Raw genomic sequence first — 14344 nt, 5'->3', positions numbered from 1 at the left:
TCAAACCCTCATGACAGGCGGAGATACTCTCCACTATACTAATGAGGAGTCTTTTGCCCACTTCATTTCACCGGAATGCATCAGCAATGCCAGCTAGCGACTTGTTGTCTCTGTGGCCTGACTTTGTTATTTGCACTTTAAGCAATTCAGGGATACATATTATTTGATATGTGACCAAATGGATGGACATTAGAAGCGACGGTTGTTGCAGTCTACCTGTATTATCTATCCATCCATCCATTTTCTGAGCCGCTTCTCCTCACTCGGGTCGCGGGCGTGCTGGAGCCTATCCCAGCTGTCATCGGGCAGGAGGAGGGGTACACCCTGAACTAGTTGCCAGCCAATCGCAGGGCACACATAAACAAACAACCATTCGCACTCACATTCACACCTGCGGGCAATTTAGAGTCTCCAATTAATGCATGTTTTTGGGATGTGGGAGGAAACCAGAGTGCCCGGAGAAAACCCACACAGGCACGGGGAGAACATGCAAACTCCACATAGGCGGGGCCGGCGATTGAACCCTGGTCCTCAGAACTGTGAGGCTGACGCTCTAACCAGTCGTCCACCGTGCCGCGTGTTCTGAATTCAAAACTTGAAATCTCCTCACGTGGGTTGTCTTCTTCTGTTTTGCTGACATCACTGAAGATCTTCGTACAGAGCGGCAGGAGCCAGAGCCCCCTCACATTAGAGAGGAAGTGGAGGACGAAGAGGTCCACCACATCAAAGAGGAAGGAGCCCATTTTGATTAAAAAAGAAGAGGAAGAAGTGTGCCCCCACATCGAAGAGGAAGAGGAGGAGGATATCAACAAGGTTCCATCGACCGGTGTCCCTTTGAAGAGTGAAGATGAAGGTCAGTGAGGAGAGCAGAGGGGTGGAGCCTTCAAGCAGCTCAAGTCGACGCATCACAACAGAAGTTGATGGAGACCACTGTGGAATTGCACAACCCAAGTGGTCGTTGCAGGTGCACCAGAAGAGTTGGGTTCCAGGCGTTGTCTTGGAAACAAAAGGGTGGGCCGGGCGGGGAAACAGATGGCACCGAGAGTGACGGCCAGCTAATCAAGAAAGACACAATCAAGGTTAGAGTGACAGCTGAATGGATGGACCAATGAGGTCCGGGGCCCGTAATATGCGTATATATCATAGGGCGCAGTTTTCCATCTCACCGTCTTGTGGTCTCGAAAGCTTGGAAGAATGGTCGTGAGAGCGCCCACTGGTGGACATCTTCAGCGTTTCCTCTGGGCACATCCCTTTCGTCAAGCTGTCATCTGGTTGCGATTTTGGTAGCGGCGACGCATCCAGGATGCTCAGAGCGTAGCACTGGGAGAATTCTCTATTGTGTTCTGGCCGCTTCAGGGGCCGGCACACCTGTGCATAAATGTCGCGTCTAGCGTCGTCAATTAATGGCATGAAACGACTTAGCAGATCTTGTCCAATGACCAAAGGTACTGACTTGACAGGTGACACGAACACCGGATGAATGATGGAATGTGGCCCTATTGTCCAGTGCAACCACACTCGCGAGCTTGAGTGGGTGTTCACCGAAGCAAGGGGGCGAATTGTCATTACACAGTGTTGGTTAAGTGTACGGCTGTCTTGCTGTACTTTGTCACGCAGTAGGTCAAACACGTCCTCGGACATGACAGTGATGTCTGCTGCAGTATCCACGAGTCCGTCATGTTGGAACGTACGTTCAAGTGTGGTTATCAAGTAAAATTTCCCTGATGAGTCATTAGCGGTGAGTTTACTGAGAAGACGCCAAAATGGCTGCTTGTCTTTTTTCCCAAAAAACATGCATGGTCGGTTAATTGACAACTCTGAATTGCCCGTAGGTGTGAATGTGAGTGCGAATGGTTGTTTGTTTATGTGTGCCCTACGATTGGCTGGCAACCAGTTCAGGGTGTAACCCGCCTCCTGCCCGAAGATAGCTGGGATAGGCTCCAGCACGCCCGCGACCCTTGTGAGGAGAAGCGGCTCAGAAAATGGATGTATGGATGGAGGTCGCTGAAGTCATTCAGTGAGTCACAGGGCACGGTCGGATTGTCAAACTGGGTTTTGGTCCGCGAATTTTGATTTTAGTAACGGGTGTTCCCTGGTCATCGCAGTGGTCAGTTATGTGCTTGCCCAGTCAGTTGGACGGGACGCTTGTCATCACTATTTGGAGACGTCGGAGTCAGAACAGACCATCACGGCGGGCTGGCCGAGCTCGGGGACGTGGCCTCCAAGCAGGGGCTGTCGTGGGTCTTGCTTCACATTATTCGCCAAGCTGCGGATGATCTCAAGGATAGCATGTGCAGTCGTACCCAATTCTTTGTTAGCGACCCCTTGTGGGGTTGGGAAGGAGGATACCTGACTTTTGGGCTTGTCGCGTTCGAGCGAACCAGACCAGGTGTCAGTTTTTTCCAGCAAATGTTCAACGTTTTGGCACGTGTCACCCAAAGTGATTAAAAATAGACAAGCAACTAATTAAACTACTAAATGTGGTTACTGTAATGTGCAGTGCACGTACGCGAACGGAAGATGGTGTTTATCGCTTGGGTGATGCAGGGCCTTCGTTGCTCAAGCTTGTCATACTCTCCCGTTGTAAGTCTCAAAATTGGTTCAAAATAAAAAAGGCACAACGCTTCAATCGTACAATTGTTGCGGTTGTGTTGAAGCAAACGAGCGACGTTTCAATTCATCACAATCGCGATCGTTGCGCGGTTGGATTGAATGGCTTTAGCCGTTTTGCAAACGAGAGAAAATGAAAAAATAAACCTTTAACATAATGAAACCAATCGCGGCTCTCGGCGTTTTGAAAGCGATCACAAACTGAAGCTTTTAAATTAATAAAAGCAATCGCGGCGCGCAGCGTGGTTAAAACTAGTCAAAAAAGCACTCGCAAAACAGCAGAAAATCATAATGTGGTGCAACAGACAAGCTAAATTTATTGTTCCCAAAGTCATAATCATCGATCGGTCGAGCGTCTTTGTAGGCGATCGTCAGTAGCTTGCTAGCGGGTAGGTGGCTAACGGCTAACTTCGAGAGGGGGGAGGTCACAGGTTACGTCATGATGGAAACGTCCATGAGGTGGCAGTCGACCGCAAAGACCAACCAAAGAAGAGCTACATGATGTCACGTGGACACCAAAGATGGCGGACTACGGCGGCCTCAAAGTGTGACGCGAACCACCACATGGCGAAGCCTCGTGGTTGCAATACACAAAGCAGAGAGACAAAATGGTGGCCGCCGCAGATGCCACGTGTTGTCTCCCCACACAAAGGAATTAAAACTCTAGTTTTGCAACCTGTGTGGCATGTCAAACGTAATCTGTGTTGAGCAGCATTCCGTACCGTAGACACAGCGTTGTAAAGGCTTGCAAACGTGAGAATAGTAAGATTAACCCAAGATGGCAGGCGACGTGTCGATTTTACTGAAATAGCTTGTATTTTTGTGTGTTCTGAATTCAAAACTTGAAATCTCCTCACGCGGGTTGCATCAATACTGTAGCGATTGTGTATGAAATAATATTTGTAATTAATTTAGGATAAAGTAATAAGGCGGGAGCGATGTTTGCGTTACTTCCGGTTTATCGTAATCTTGATTTAATTGTTAAAAATCAAACTAATGTCTCAAATTTTTCAAGTTTAACTTCAGGCGAAATGCCGACAAACATTTTTAATCAGTCTTAGAATCTGAAGGTTGCTACACACTACGACATTTTGACTTACATTCAGAACGCACACAAAATACGACCACGAGTAGAATTTGATGATATATTTAATGAAACACACAACTACAACTACGAACTACAACAAGAACATAACACTAAGGGTAAACGAAAGAAAGAAAATAAAGCGTACAAAAATTGGAAAAGAGGACATCGTGTGTAGTCGCTTGACTAAACAAAATGAGCGTGTGAGCGTTTAATGCGTTGAGTCAGAGCCAGAGAAGGCAAAGTTGGGATTTCGTAGGAAGCTAGTAATTTCCCCACAATTATTACGCATTGACGTACGGATTGAAGGCATTTCAATTCTTTTCAGAGGGGAAAATGGCTTTGACATACAAGACAATTGAGTGACTCTCACTGTTTGAAGAATTGTATTTTATTAAGTCAAAAGTCTCGTCACAATCTAGTTCGATCAATCATTTGCTCATTTTAAAACATTGGACAAAAGCATTTTGACGCGAGTGATAATTCTCAGCATTTGTCCACAGCAGCCTTTTAGCAGAAACAAAGAAAACTAAAAGATTGATAAAATAAAAGATGGCAGACAGAATACAAGAATGTAGATTTTTGTCAATCAGTATGATAGTAATTTCCTTTAATATTCAACATTTACTTTTTCATTTCAAGCTTCTTCATCACTGCTATCACCAGCACACTTCTATATCTTCGCCTGACACTTATAAGAGAATCTTTGGCCACAAACTGAGCATGCAAAAGGTTTCTCACCAGTATGGGTTCTTGTGTCTTTTTAAATTTCCCCTCTGAGTGAATCTTTTACCACACACTGAGCAGGAAAAAGGTTTCTCAATAGTGTAGGTTCTTTTGTCTATTTCTAAGTTTCAACTTCCAAGAGAATCTTTGACCACAAACTGAGTCGGCAAAATCTTTCCCTTCTGTTTGTATTTTCATGTGTTGTTTCAAATTACTCTGAAAAGCAAATATTTTCTCACAGAGAACATTTCCATCGTTTGTTTTCGGCCACTTCATGTTTGATGTGGGGGTGCTCTTCCGCATCTTCTTTAAAGGGAGTGGGCCTGTCAACACATTTCCAGCTCTATCCTTAATCACCCTAACCTGCTGCACATCCTTCCCATCTCTGTCCCTCTGTCTGACCAACCTGTAGAGATGCTTTTAACTTTCTTCAGTGTCCAACCTGGCATACGTCATCATATGCCTCTTATTTGGCCTTTGCCACCTCTACCTTTGTTATACGTTGCATCTCAATGTATTCCTTTCGGCTCTCCTCGGTACTCTCAGTGTCCCACATATTTCTTCTGAGCTAACATCTTTCCTTGTATGATTTCCTGTACTATGAGGTTCCGCCACCAAGTCTCCTCTCAGAAGGTACACCAAGGACTCTCCTGCCTGTCTCTTTAATCACTTTGGCTGTAGTGGTCCAGTCTTCTGAAAGCTGTCCACAGAGAGCCCGTCTCACATCTTCCCAAAAAGCCACACGACACTCTTCCTCTCTCAGCTTCCACCACATGGTTCTCTGCTCTGCCTTTGTCTTCCTAATCTTCCTCCCCACCACCAGAGTCATCTTACACACCACCATCCTATGCTGTCTAGCCACACTCTCCCCTACCACTACCTTAAAGCCGGTAACCTCCTTCAGATTACATCAGATGCACAAGATGTAATCCACCTGCGTGCTTCTACCTCCGCTCTTGTAGGTCACCCTATGTTCGTGCCTCTTCTGGAAAAAAGTGTTCATTACAGCCATTTGCATCCTTGTTGCAAAGTCTACCACCATCTGTCCCTCCAAGTTCCTTTCCTGGATGCCGTACTTACCCATCACATCTTCATCACCCCTATTACCCTCACCAACATGTCCATTACAATCTGCACCAATTACAACTCTCTCTCTGTCTGGGATGCTCAGAACTACTTCGTCTAGCTCCTTCCAGGATTTCTCTTTCACCTTTAGGTCACAACCTACCTGTGGGGCATAGCCACTAATCACATTACACATAACACCCTCAATTTCAAGTTTCAGCCTCATCACTTGATCTGATACTCTTTTCACCTCCAAGACATTCTCAGCTAACTCATCATTTAAAATAACCCCTCCTCAATTTCTCTTCCCATCTACACCATGGTAAAATAATTTAAACCCGTCTTCGTCTTCGACCCATAGGAGCTGAATTTCCACCGGCGCCCTGCAGGTCAACGGTGCCGGATGTTGTTAACCCGGGACATGACCGATCCGGTATGGGATTCTTTGGATGAACGCTCATATTTGTCGAGCAAAGTTATAAGCCAGATGCCCTTCCTGACGAATCCCTCTGCATTAATCCAGGATTGGGACTGGCCTACAGTTTGCACTGGGTTGTGCCACCCATGGGGGTGCATTAAGAGAGGATCAAACCCAGGTCAACCCAAATCATAGTCAATGTTGAACAACACTTGACCAAATAGGCTTAAGAATTAATGTTCCCTGGCCGGGAATCAGACCCAGGCAGCAGCGGTCAGAGCGCTGAATCCTAACCACTAGACCACCAGGGGCGGCACGGTAGACGACTGGTTAGAGCGTCAGCCTCACAGTTCTGAGGACCCGGGTTCAATCATGTTGGAACTATATATCTCGGGAGTTGGTTGACATGATGATTTGGAGAAAGGTTGATATATTGTGTGTCCAGGAGACCAGGTGGAAAGGCAGTAAGGCTCGAAGTTTAGGGGCAGGGTTTAAATTATTTTACCAGATGGGTAGATGGGAAGAGAAAGGGAGTCGGGTTTTTTTAAAAGAAGAGTTGGATCAGAATGTCTTGGAGGTGAAAAGAGTATCAGATCGAGTGATAAGGTTGAAACTTGAAATTTAGGGTGTTATTTATAATGTGATTAGTGGCTATGCGCCACAGGTAGGATGTGACCTAGAGGTGAAAGAGAAATTCTGGAAGGAGCTCGACGAAGTAGTTCTGAGCATCCCAGACAGAGAGAGAGTCGTGATTGGTGCAGATTGTAATGGACATGTTGGTGAAGGTAATAGGGGTGATGAAGAAGTGATGGGTAAGTACGGCATCCAGGAAAGGAACTTGGAGGGACAGATGGTGGTAGACTTTGCAGCGATGTAATCTGAAGGAGGTTACCAATTTTAAGGTAGTGGGAGGGGAGAGTGTGGCTCGACAGCATAGGATGGTGTTGTGTAAGATGACTCTGGTGGTGGGGAGGAAGATTAAGAAGACAAAGGCAGAGCAGAGAACCATGTGTTGGAAGCTGCAACAGGACGAGTGTTGTGTAGCTTTTCGGGAAGAGGTGAGATAGGCTCTCGGTGGACAGGAGGAGCTTCCAGAAGACTGGACCACTGCAGCCAAGGTGATCAGAGAGGCAGGCAGGAGAGTACTTGGTGTATCTTCTGGGAGGAAAGGAGAGAAGGAGACTTGGTGGTGGAACCTCACAGTACAGGAAATCCATCCATCCATCCATCCATTTTCTGAGCCGCTTCTCCTCACTAGGGTCGCGGGCGTGCTGGAGCCTATCCCAGCTGTCAACGGGCAGGAGGCGGTGTGCCCCGCCCTGAACTGATTGCCAGCCAATCGCAGGGCACATACAAACAAACAACCATTCGCACTCACATTTACACCTACGGGCAATTTAGAGTCTCCAATTAATGCATGTTTTTGGGATGTGGGAAGAAACCGGAGTGCCCGGAGAAAACCCACACAGGCACGGGGAGAACATGCAAACTCCACACAGGCGGGGACGGGGATTGAACCCCGCACCTCAGAACTGTGAGGCTGACGCTCTAACCAGTCGGCCACCGCGCCACCAGTACAGGAAATCATACAAGGAAAAAGGTTAGCTAAGATGAAGTGGGACACTGGGAGGACCGAGGAGAGGCGAAAGAAATACATTGAGATGTGACACAGGGCAAAGGTAGAGGTGGCAAAGGCCAAATAAGAGGCATATGATGACATGTATGGCAGGTTGGACACTAAAGAAGGAGAAAAGGATCTATACAGGCTGGCCAGACAGAGGGATAGAGATGGGAAGGATGTGCAACAGGTTAGGGTGATTGAGGATAGAGATGGAAATATGTTGACGGGTGCCAGCAATGTGCTCGCTATTTTGTCTCGAAAGGGTCACTTTTTCTACGAGTAAAATTTAGGAGAAAGCAACAACAAACCTTTTATCTGTCTTGTAATCTGAAGGTTGCTACAGGAATTAGATGGGTTCTCGATAGCCAGAGGTCTTTTGTCTAACCTAAACACACACAAATGATACAGGTAGTGAATTTTTCTCGAAATTTCATGAGCTCTACCAGAGGGAATCTACAAGGAAACAAGGCAGGAAAAAGCAAACAAAGGACAAACATTGGTAGGAAGAGGCTGAGCTTATGATGTGAGGGTGGAATGAGCGTGTATTGACAAAGCATATAGCTGGGGGTTCCTGTTCTTGTTTATGTAAACACAAATATGCACAAATCTGTACTTTCAGTAGACCACAAGCTGGACTTACTTTGCATGGAACAGAGTTTACGCAGGCTGGTCAATTTCCCGGATGTTTGGCCGGTCTGGTCTGCACGGGGAACAGGTGGATTTGGCGGAAAAGGAAGGGGAAAAAAGGAGAGCAGGAAAAGAAATGCCGGAGCCCGTATGTCACTATTCGCAAGACGTTCTGAGCGGACGTGCGCTGCCCCCGCTTCCTGCCCCCGGAGTTTGCCCAGGCACCGAAAAGGGTAGCTTGGAGCGCTGGCAGGATGCCCTGCGGCGGGGAAGGGTCTGATGTGTCCTCGCCACCTCATGGTGCGAGGTGGGGCTTCCTGGCTAAGCCAGTCTTCGGCAAGTTGGTCGAACGAGAGCCAGCAAACAGCGGGTTCCTCACCTTCTTGGTGATTAAGCCAGTGTCCCCCCAAAAAAAACATTTGTTGATGAGACACTTCAGGCTTGCTGGGGGTGAAAGTTAATTGACTTTGCGTCTGAGTGAGAAACCAGTAGTCCGTATCGCAGCTTTGATGAGCTACTTGGGACTGGCTGGTAATTCATTTAGCGTCCGTGTGCGAAGTTAAATCTAGCATCCCCGTGGCCGTCTGTCTCGGCGGGGGTGCAGAGACAGCGATGTAGCTCAGTCCGGGGTTTGGGGGTCAGTGCCTTCGGGCGAGAGCATGTCCATTACATTGGTGTCATTACTTTACATTTTGGCAACAGACAACAACTACATGTATCGAGCTCTAGACCAGGGGTGCCCAATACGTCGATCGCGATCTACCAGTCGATCGCAAAGGTAGTGTGGGTAGATCGCGTCATGCAGATGTACACAGACAGGCATGCGCAGGCACACACACCGGGGCCTTCCTTGCAAGCTAGTGACTTATCGTTTAATTTAAACTTAAGGGGTAAAAATGTGTGAGGGCGCTGGACCAAGTAAAAAGACGAAAACGTACCACTTCCATACGGAATGGGAGGAGGACTATTTTTTTCCGATGTCATTTTCAAAGTGCGTTTGCCTCATCTGCCTGTCCAACATCGCTATTCCGAAAAAAGGAAACGCGGAGCGGCATTTTCGGACTGTGCATAAAAACGATGACATTGACTTCCCACCGAAAAGCGAGCTGAGGACTTGCACGCTGCCAGAACTAAGACAAGGGTGTGCAAAATCCTCTCGGACCCTCCCCACCCCAGTCACCAGCTCTTCCAGCTCCTTCCCTCAGGTAGGCGCTAGGGTTAGAGTTAGGGTTAGGGTCAGCGATGGTTGGCCGCTTGGGAGGACAGGGAGGACAGGGAGGGAGGACGACGCTTTTCCAGACTGCCTTAATTACCGCTGCATAATACACTAACAAGCACTATGCGCGAAAATGCTCAACATGAAGGAAATAATGGATTTAGCAACGAAGATCGCCTGTTCTATTAGTGACAGATCTCTTTTCCGTGCACATCTGGATAACGCTGACAGTGACTACTCTGAGTTACTGTTGCACACTGATGTCAGATGGCTCAGTCGAGGGAAATTCCTGCAAAGATTTCGAGACCTCTTTCAGTGAAGCTAAATATGCAGAATATAGCCAATTAGCATTTTTAACTGATCTGACCAACATGCTGAATGAACTGAACCTAGAGCTGCAAGGAAAAGATAAAACTGTGATCAATATGATAAGCTCAATTCATGCTTTCAAACGAAAAATGCGAAATTTCTCCTCAAAGCTCCAGCGCCACGATTTGGCAAAATTCAAAAACCTAGTGTCGGAGTTGGAGACGCAAGGGAAATCATGTGTGCAGCTTGACAGCGTACGCTACACAGAACAGATTGATAATTGTCTGTCAAGAGTTTGACAAACGCTTTCAAGACTTTGCATTACTCGAGCCAATCGCTACGTTCATGTGCTACCCTTTTCAGGAAGATGCTGGGGTTGTTTCACTCGCATCAAAAATGGCAACACTCTTTGACCTCAATTCTACTGGAGTAGAGGAGGAGATTTTGACATTACAAGCCGATATTGCACTGAAGTCCAAAGCTCGTGGACAGAGAAGTACCCCAACATGAGGAAATGTGCAACCTGTTTGACTGCATTATTCGGCTCAACTTATTTATGCTAGTCAGCCTTTTCTCACATGAAGATCATCAAGTCCAAGTACCGTTTCACCATGACTGATGATCATTTGGAAGTGTGCTTGAGGCTAGCTGTCAGCAGCGGATTATGCATCACTGGCTGATTCCATTCAGTGCAAGTCATCAGAGTAAGGTAAGGACAAAAAAATTGTTGTGTTCAGCAATATGGGTTCACACAGTTATGCAAGGTACACTACCATATATGGTTCATATCAAGAATTCTCAATATATTTAAACATAAATTTAAATGTTATAGTCGGTAGATCATTTTGACTTGGTCATTTTTTAGGTAGCTCGCATGTTAAAAAAGTGTGGGCAGCCCTGGTCGAGCTAATCTAATCATCTACAACCCGCAAAAAAAGCATCATCCCTAAAGTGTTATGCGACGCACAGAGCGAGCCGACGGGGATTTGAACGGCTCCCCTTGTGAATTAGCCTGCTACTAGCGGCTAGTATCTGTTAGCCGCTATAGTGGACTCACGGACGGGTGGACCAGCTTTAGGTCCGTCCAGTATTCCACAGCCTCACTCCGTACGCCGTGCGTAGATCCACACAACAGACACTTAATGGCAAGTTGACTGTTTATTCTGTTCGCAAGCCCGCAAGCTCACAAGCTAGTGAGCTAACAAGCTCGCTCGATCACGGCTTGTTCATCCAATAGGTCAGCGCCTCGCTGAGCTATTGACCTTTACCCTTTGAATTAAACTACTGAAATTCAGTTTTCCACGATACATTCATCAGTATTAACAACAGCTGCAAACGTTTTGCCCCTTTTGTCCTCATTTTTTTGCAGAACCGCTGACACTGTTTCATAATTTACTTTTCTTTTTTCTTCTTCTTTTTTTTTAGGGCTAACAATGCCTTTGACTTTGATTTAAAATATATGGAAAATGCAAACACAGAGTAGTTAATTTTCAGTTAATGTTTGGCTTCAATTAAAAGATAGCATCGTTAAAATTGTAAGGGGTAGCGTTTTATCACAATTTGTTTTCTACTTGGTAAAGTTAATTGAGTTTTTACATCGACTTCGTGGTTTAAGCACATGAGCTTTTATTTTGGAGGATACACACTGGAACTCACCACGTAGCGCAAACTTCCAAAAACAAAAGCCAAAGTAACGAGACGACAAACACTTTTTCTCATTCTGATTGCTGTTGTAGTTGGCAATGGGTTGCGAGTCATCATTGCCCCCTGCCAGTCTCCCCAATTTGAATGCATGGCACCTCAGCACACATGATCACAGTACAGCAATAATGGTTATGTTTCGGAATATGTTTGACGATTATTGCCTTTTGGTGATTATTAATTGCATCCAGTTTTTCGAGTATGCAAGATATCAGCAAACCTTGACTTGTAGAAGGGAGTGGCCTCCCATTGCCACCTACTACAGCAAACACAATGAAAATCTTTTATATGCTGAGTTGTTCCACATTTGTCACCCTGGGATGTGTCACTTGTAGACGGTCCATAACACAGACTGAAAGCGACATGTCGACTCAAGCGCCATGATTGCCGTTATTCCATCTACATTTGGAGTGACAACAAATCCAGCCGCGAGTTTTGTTTTGTCAGGCAAAACTTTGAATGTGGAAATTCTATGTCCCCCCCAGTAGTCCTTATTAGATGTGAAGTTGGCCTTTTATTTCCTATATTGCAAATTATGAACTTTGAAAATAACTAAAATGATGTAGGACTTCAATGAGTTCTTAACTTTAGGGGTTTCCATTATGTTCGATATTGTCATGGAAAGACCTGACCATGTTGACAGTGTGAGTTAGCGTAACCCAGACGTTTCAGGTGAACGTGTCCAACACAGCAATTTTGGCTCGGGTTGACCACCACATGCTAAACTACGACCGAGCTCGCCAGGAGTCAAACCTAGAATCTTCTGAACCGAAGTCAGCCACATTTTCCATTGCTCCACTAGCCCCATGCAGACACCACCTCCTCTGCAAGCCCCAATGGAGGATTGTTACTATGCCACCAGAAGCAGCAGCAGCAGCACTAAAATAATGATAATAAAAATTAAAATAAATAAATAAAAATTAAAAAAATATATTTTTTAATTTTTTTTAAAATAAAAAACAATAAAAAACATTAAAAAGAAAATAAAAGTTATTGGAGGACTTTGTACCTGCCGTGACCCAGATTTCAACCGGGGTTGCGGGGCCACAACGCAGAGTACTAACCACTAGGGGTGTAACGATTCATTACGGCAGTGACTCGATTCGTATCACAATTCGTGGTGGCTGATTCGATTCAAGGACGATTTTTCATCTGGAACGATACGATCCAAAACCAGTATTTGGAAATATCCATCCATCCATCCATTTTCTGAGCCGCTTCTCCTCACTCGGGTCGTGGGCGTGCTGGAGCCTATCCCAGCTATCTTCGGGCAGGAGGCGGGGTACACCCTGAACTGGTTGCCAGCCAATCGCAGGGCACATACAAACAAACAACCATTCGCACTCACGGGCAATTTAGAGATTTCAATTAACCGAGCATGCATGTTTTTGGGGAGTGGGAGGAAACCAGTGCCCACGCGGGCACGGGGAGAACATGCAAACTCCACACAGGCCGGCCCAGGGATTGAACCCCGGTCCTCAGAACTGTGAGGCTGACGCTCTAACCAGTCGTCCACCGTGGCTCCATTTGGGAATAGATTCGGTAATTTTTTTTAAATGTAACCAGTGTGACTGTGAAATAAATACTTGGATACTGGACAGTCTCGGTGAAATTTCCGAAATTGGTTTTGTTTTTTGTAAAGATATCAGGTAAAGTTAATTATGGAAAAACAAAAAAAAAGCAATCGATAACCAACCATTCTGGCAAATGATAATAATGGCAAATGCATTCACACTTTATTTGAATAAAATGCAAATGACAAGTTGGATTAACACTCGGTTTACCTGCTACTTCTGATGTGTTTTGAAAAATGATGAAAATCTTATTGTAATTGAAAAACACCTCATTTATGCATGTTCTAATCGTATTTATTAGTACTCACTCACGAGTCACGATGTGTGACGTAGTGGTGACGTTAGTTCCCATCTGTCCAGGGTGAGACACTTTCCAGTCTGCCTGCTCGATGCTCTCTTTGACTACTTTGGTCTGTTTTAGTAGTGTTGGTGTTCGTTTTGCTGAAGTTCAGTATTTCCGTGAAGGAATTTCAAATGTGTTTCCCAACCTTTTAGCTCTCGATTGTGCTATCATGAAGAAAACCTGGTTGAAATGTCTCACAAATTGATGGTTGGCCTCGGCTTGCTTCTTGCTTGTGGGTGATTGTGGCTTTTCATATTACTTATATTTCACGACTTGTCGACGGCGGCGGTCGGCAAACAGTTTATTGCATGCTCGTCATGCTTTTTTTCTTCAATTGTTTCTTATGACTGGAAAACCAAAGAGTGTCCATACTTTTCATCACATACGTTACTGATTTAACTTTGATGGACATTCAGTGGCCTGGATTCAACCTTTGCAGATTCCACTCGTGAAGTTTTGCGTTCTGCATTGCGCACTTCTCATCCTGCGCAGTGCGCAGTGGATCATGGGAGATGTGATTTGCTTCTTAGACTGGTTCATTCAATCGTGCCAGGAAAAAAAAACACAGTTTGATTCTCTCATGTTCCCAAACTTAATCGAGTCACGCTGAACAATATATCATTAAAAGTGGTAGAAAAATAAATAAATAAAAAATAATAAAAAAAACACACATTCATCCATCTCAAATCTGCCGTACGAAAATCCAATCTAATCTCATCTAATCCAATCCTAGGAATAGGAATTGATACATCGATATTAAGAATGGATCATTGCACACTGAATAATAATAATAATAATAATGATTTCTCCTTCCCTGGCCCTATCGCGACACTAACGGTATTAATCACTGTGTGCTTGTTTATGTGTGTGGGTGTATTTTGTGATGGGCTGGGCTCTTGAATATTTTTTTGCGATTTTAATTGTCTGTTTTGAAATTTGTTTTGATACTGTATCTACTAATATTGAGATTATACTTCCACGTTTTGTGAAGCTGGTTTGCAATATCTTTTTATTGGGTTTTTAATGAAACAGCCACATGTATAGGACTCA

This window comes from Phyllopteryx taeniolatus, unplaced genomic scaffold, assembly GCF_024500385.1.
Source record: "Phyllopteryx taeniolatus isolate TA_2022b unplaced genomic scaffold, UOR_Ptae_1.2 contig_65, whole genome shotgun sequence".
NCBI classification, from domain to species: Eukaryota; Metazoa; Chordata; class Actinopteri; order Syngnathiformes; family Syngnathidae; genus Phyllopteryx; species Phyllopteryx taeniolatus.
This window is presented reverse-complemented; position numbering follows the sequence as displayed.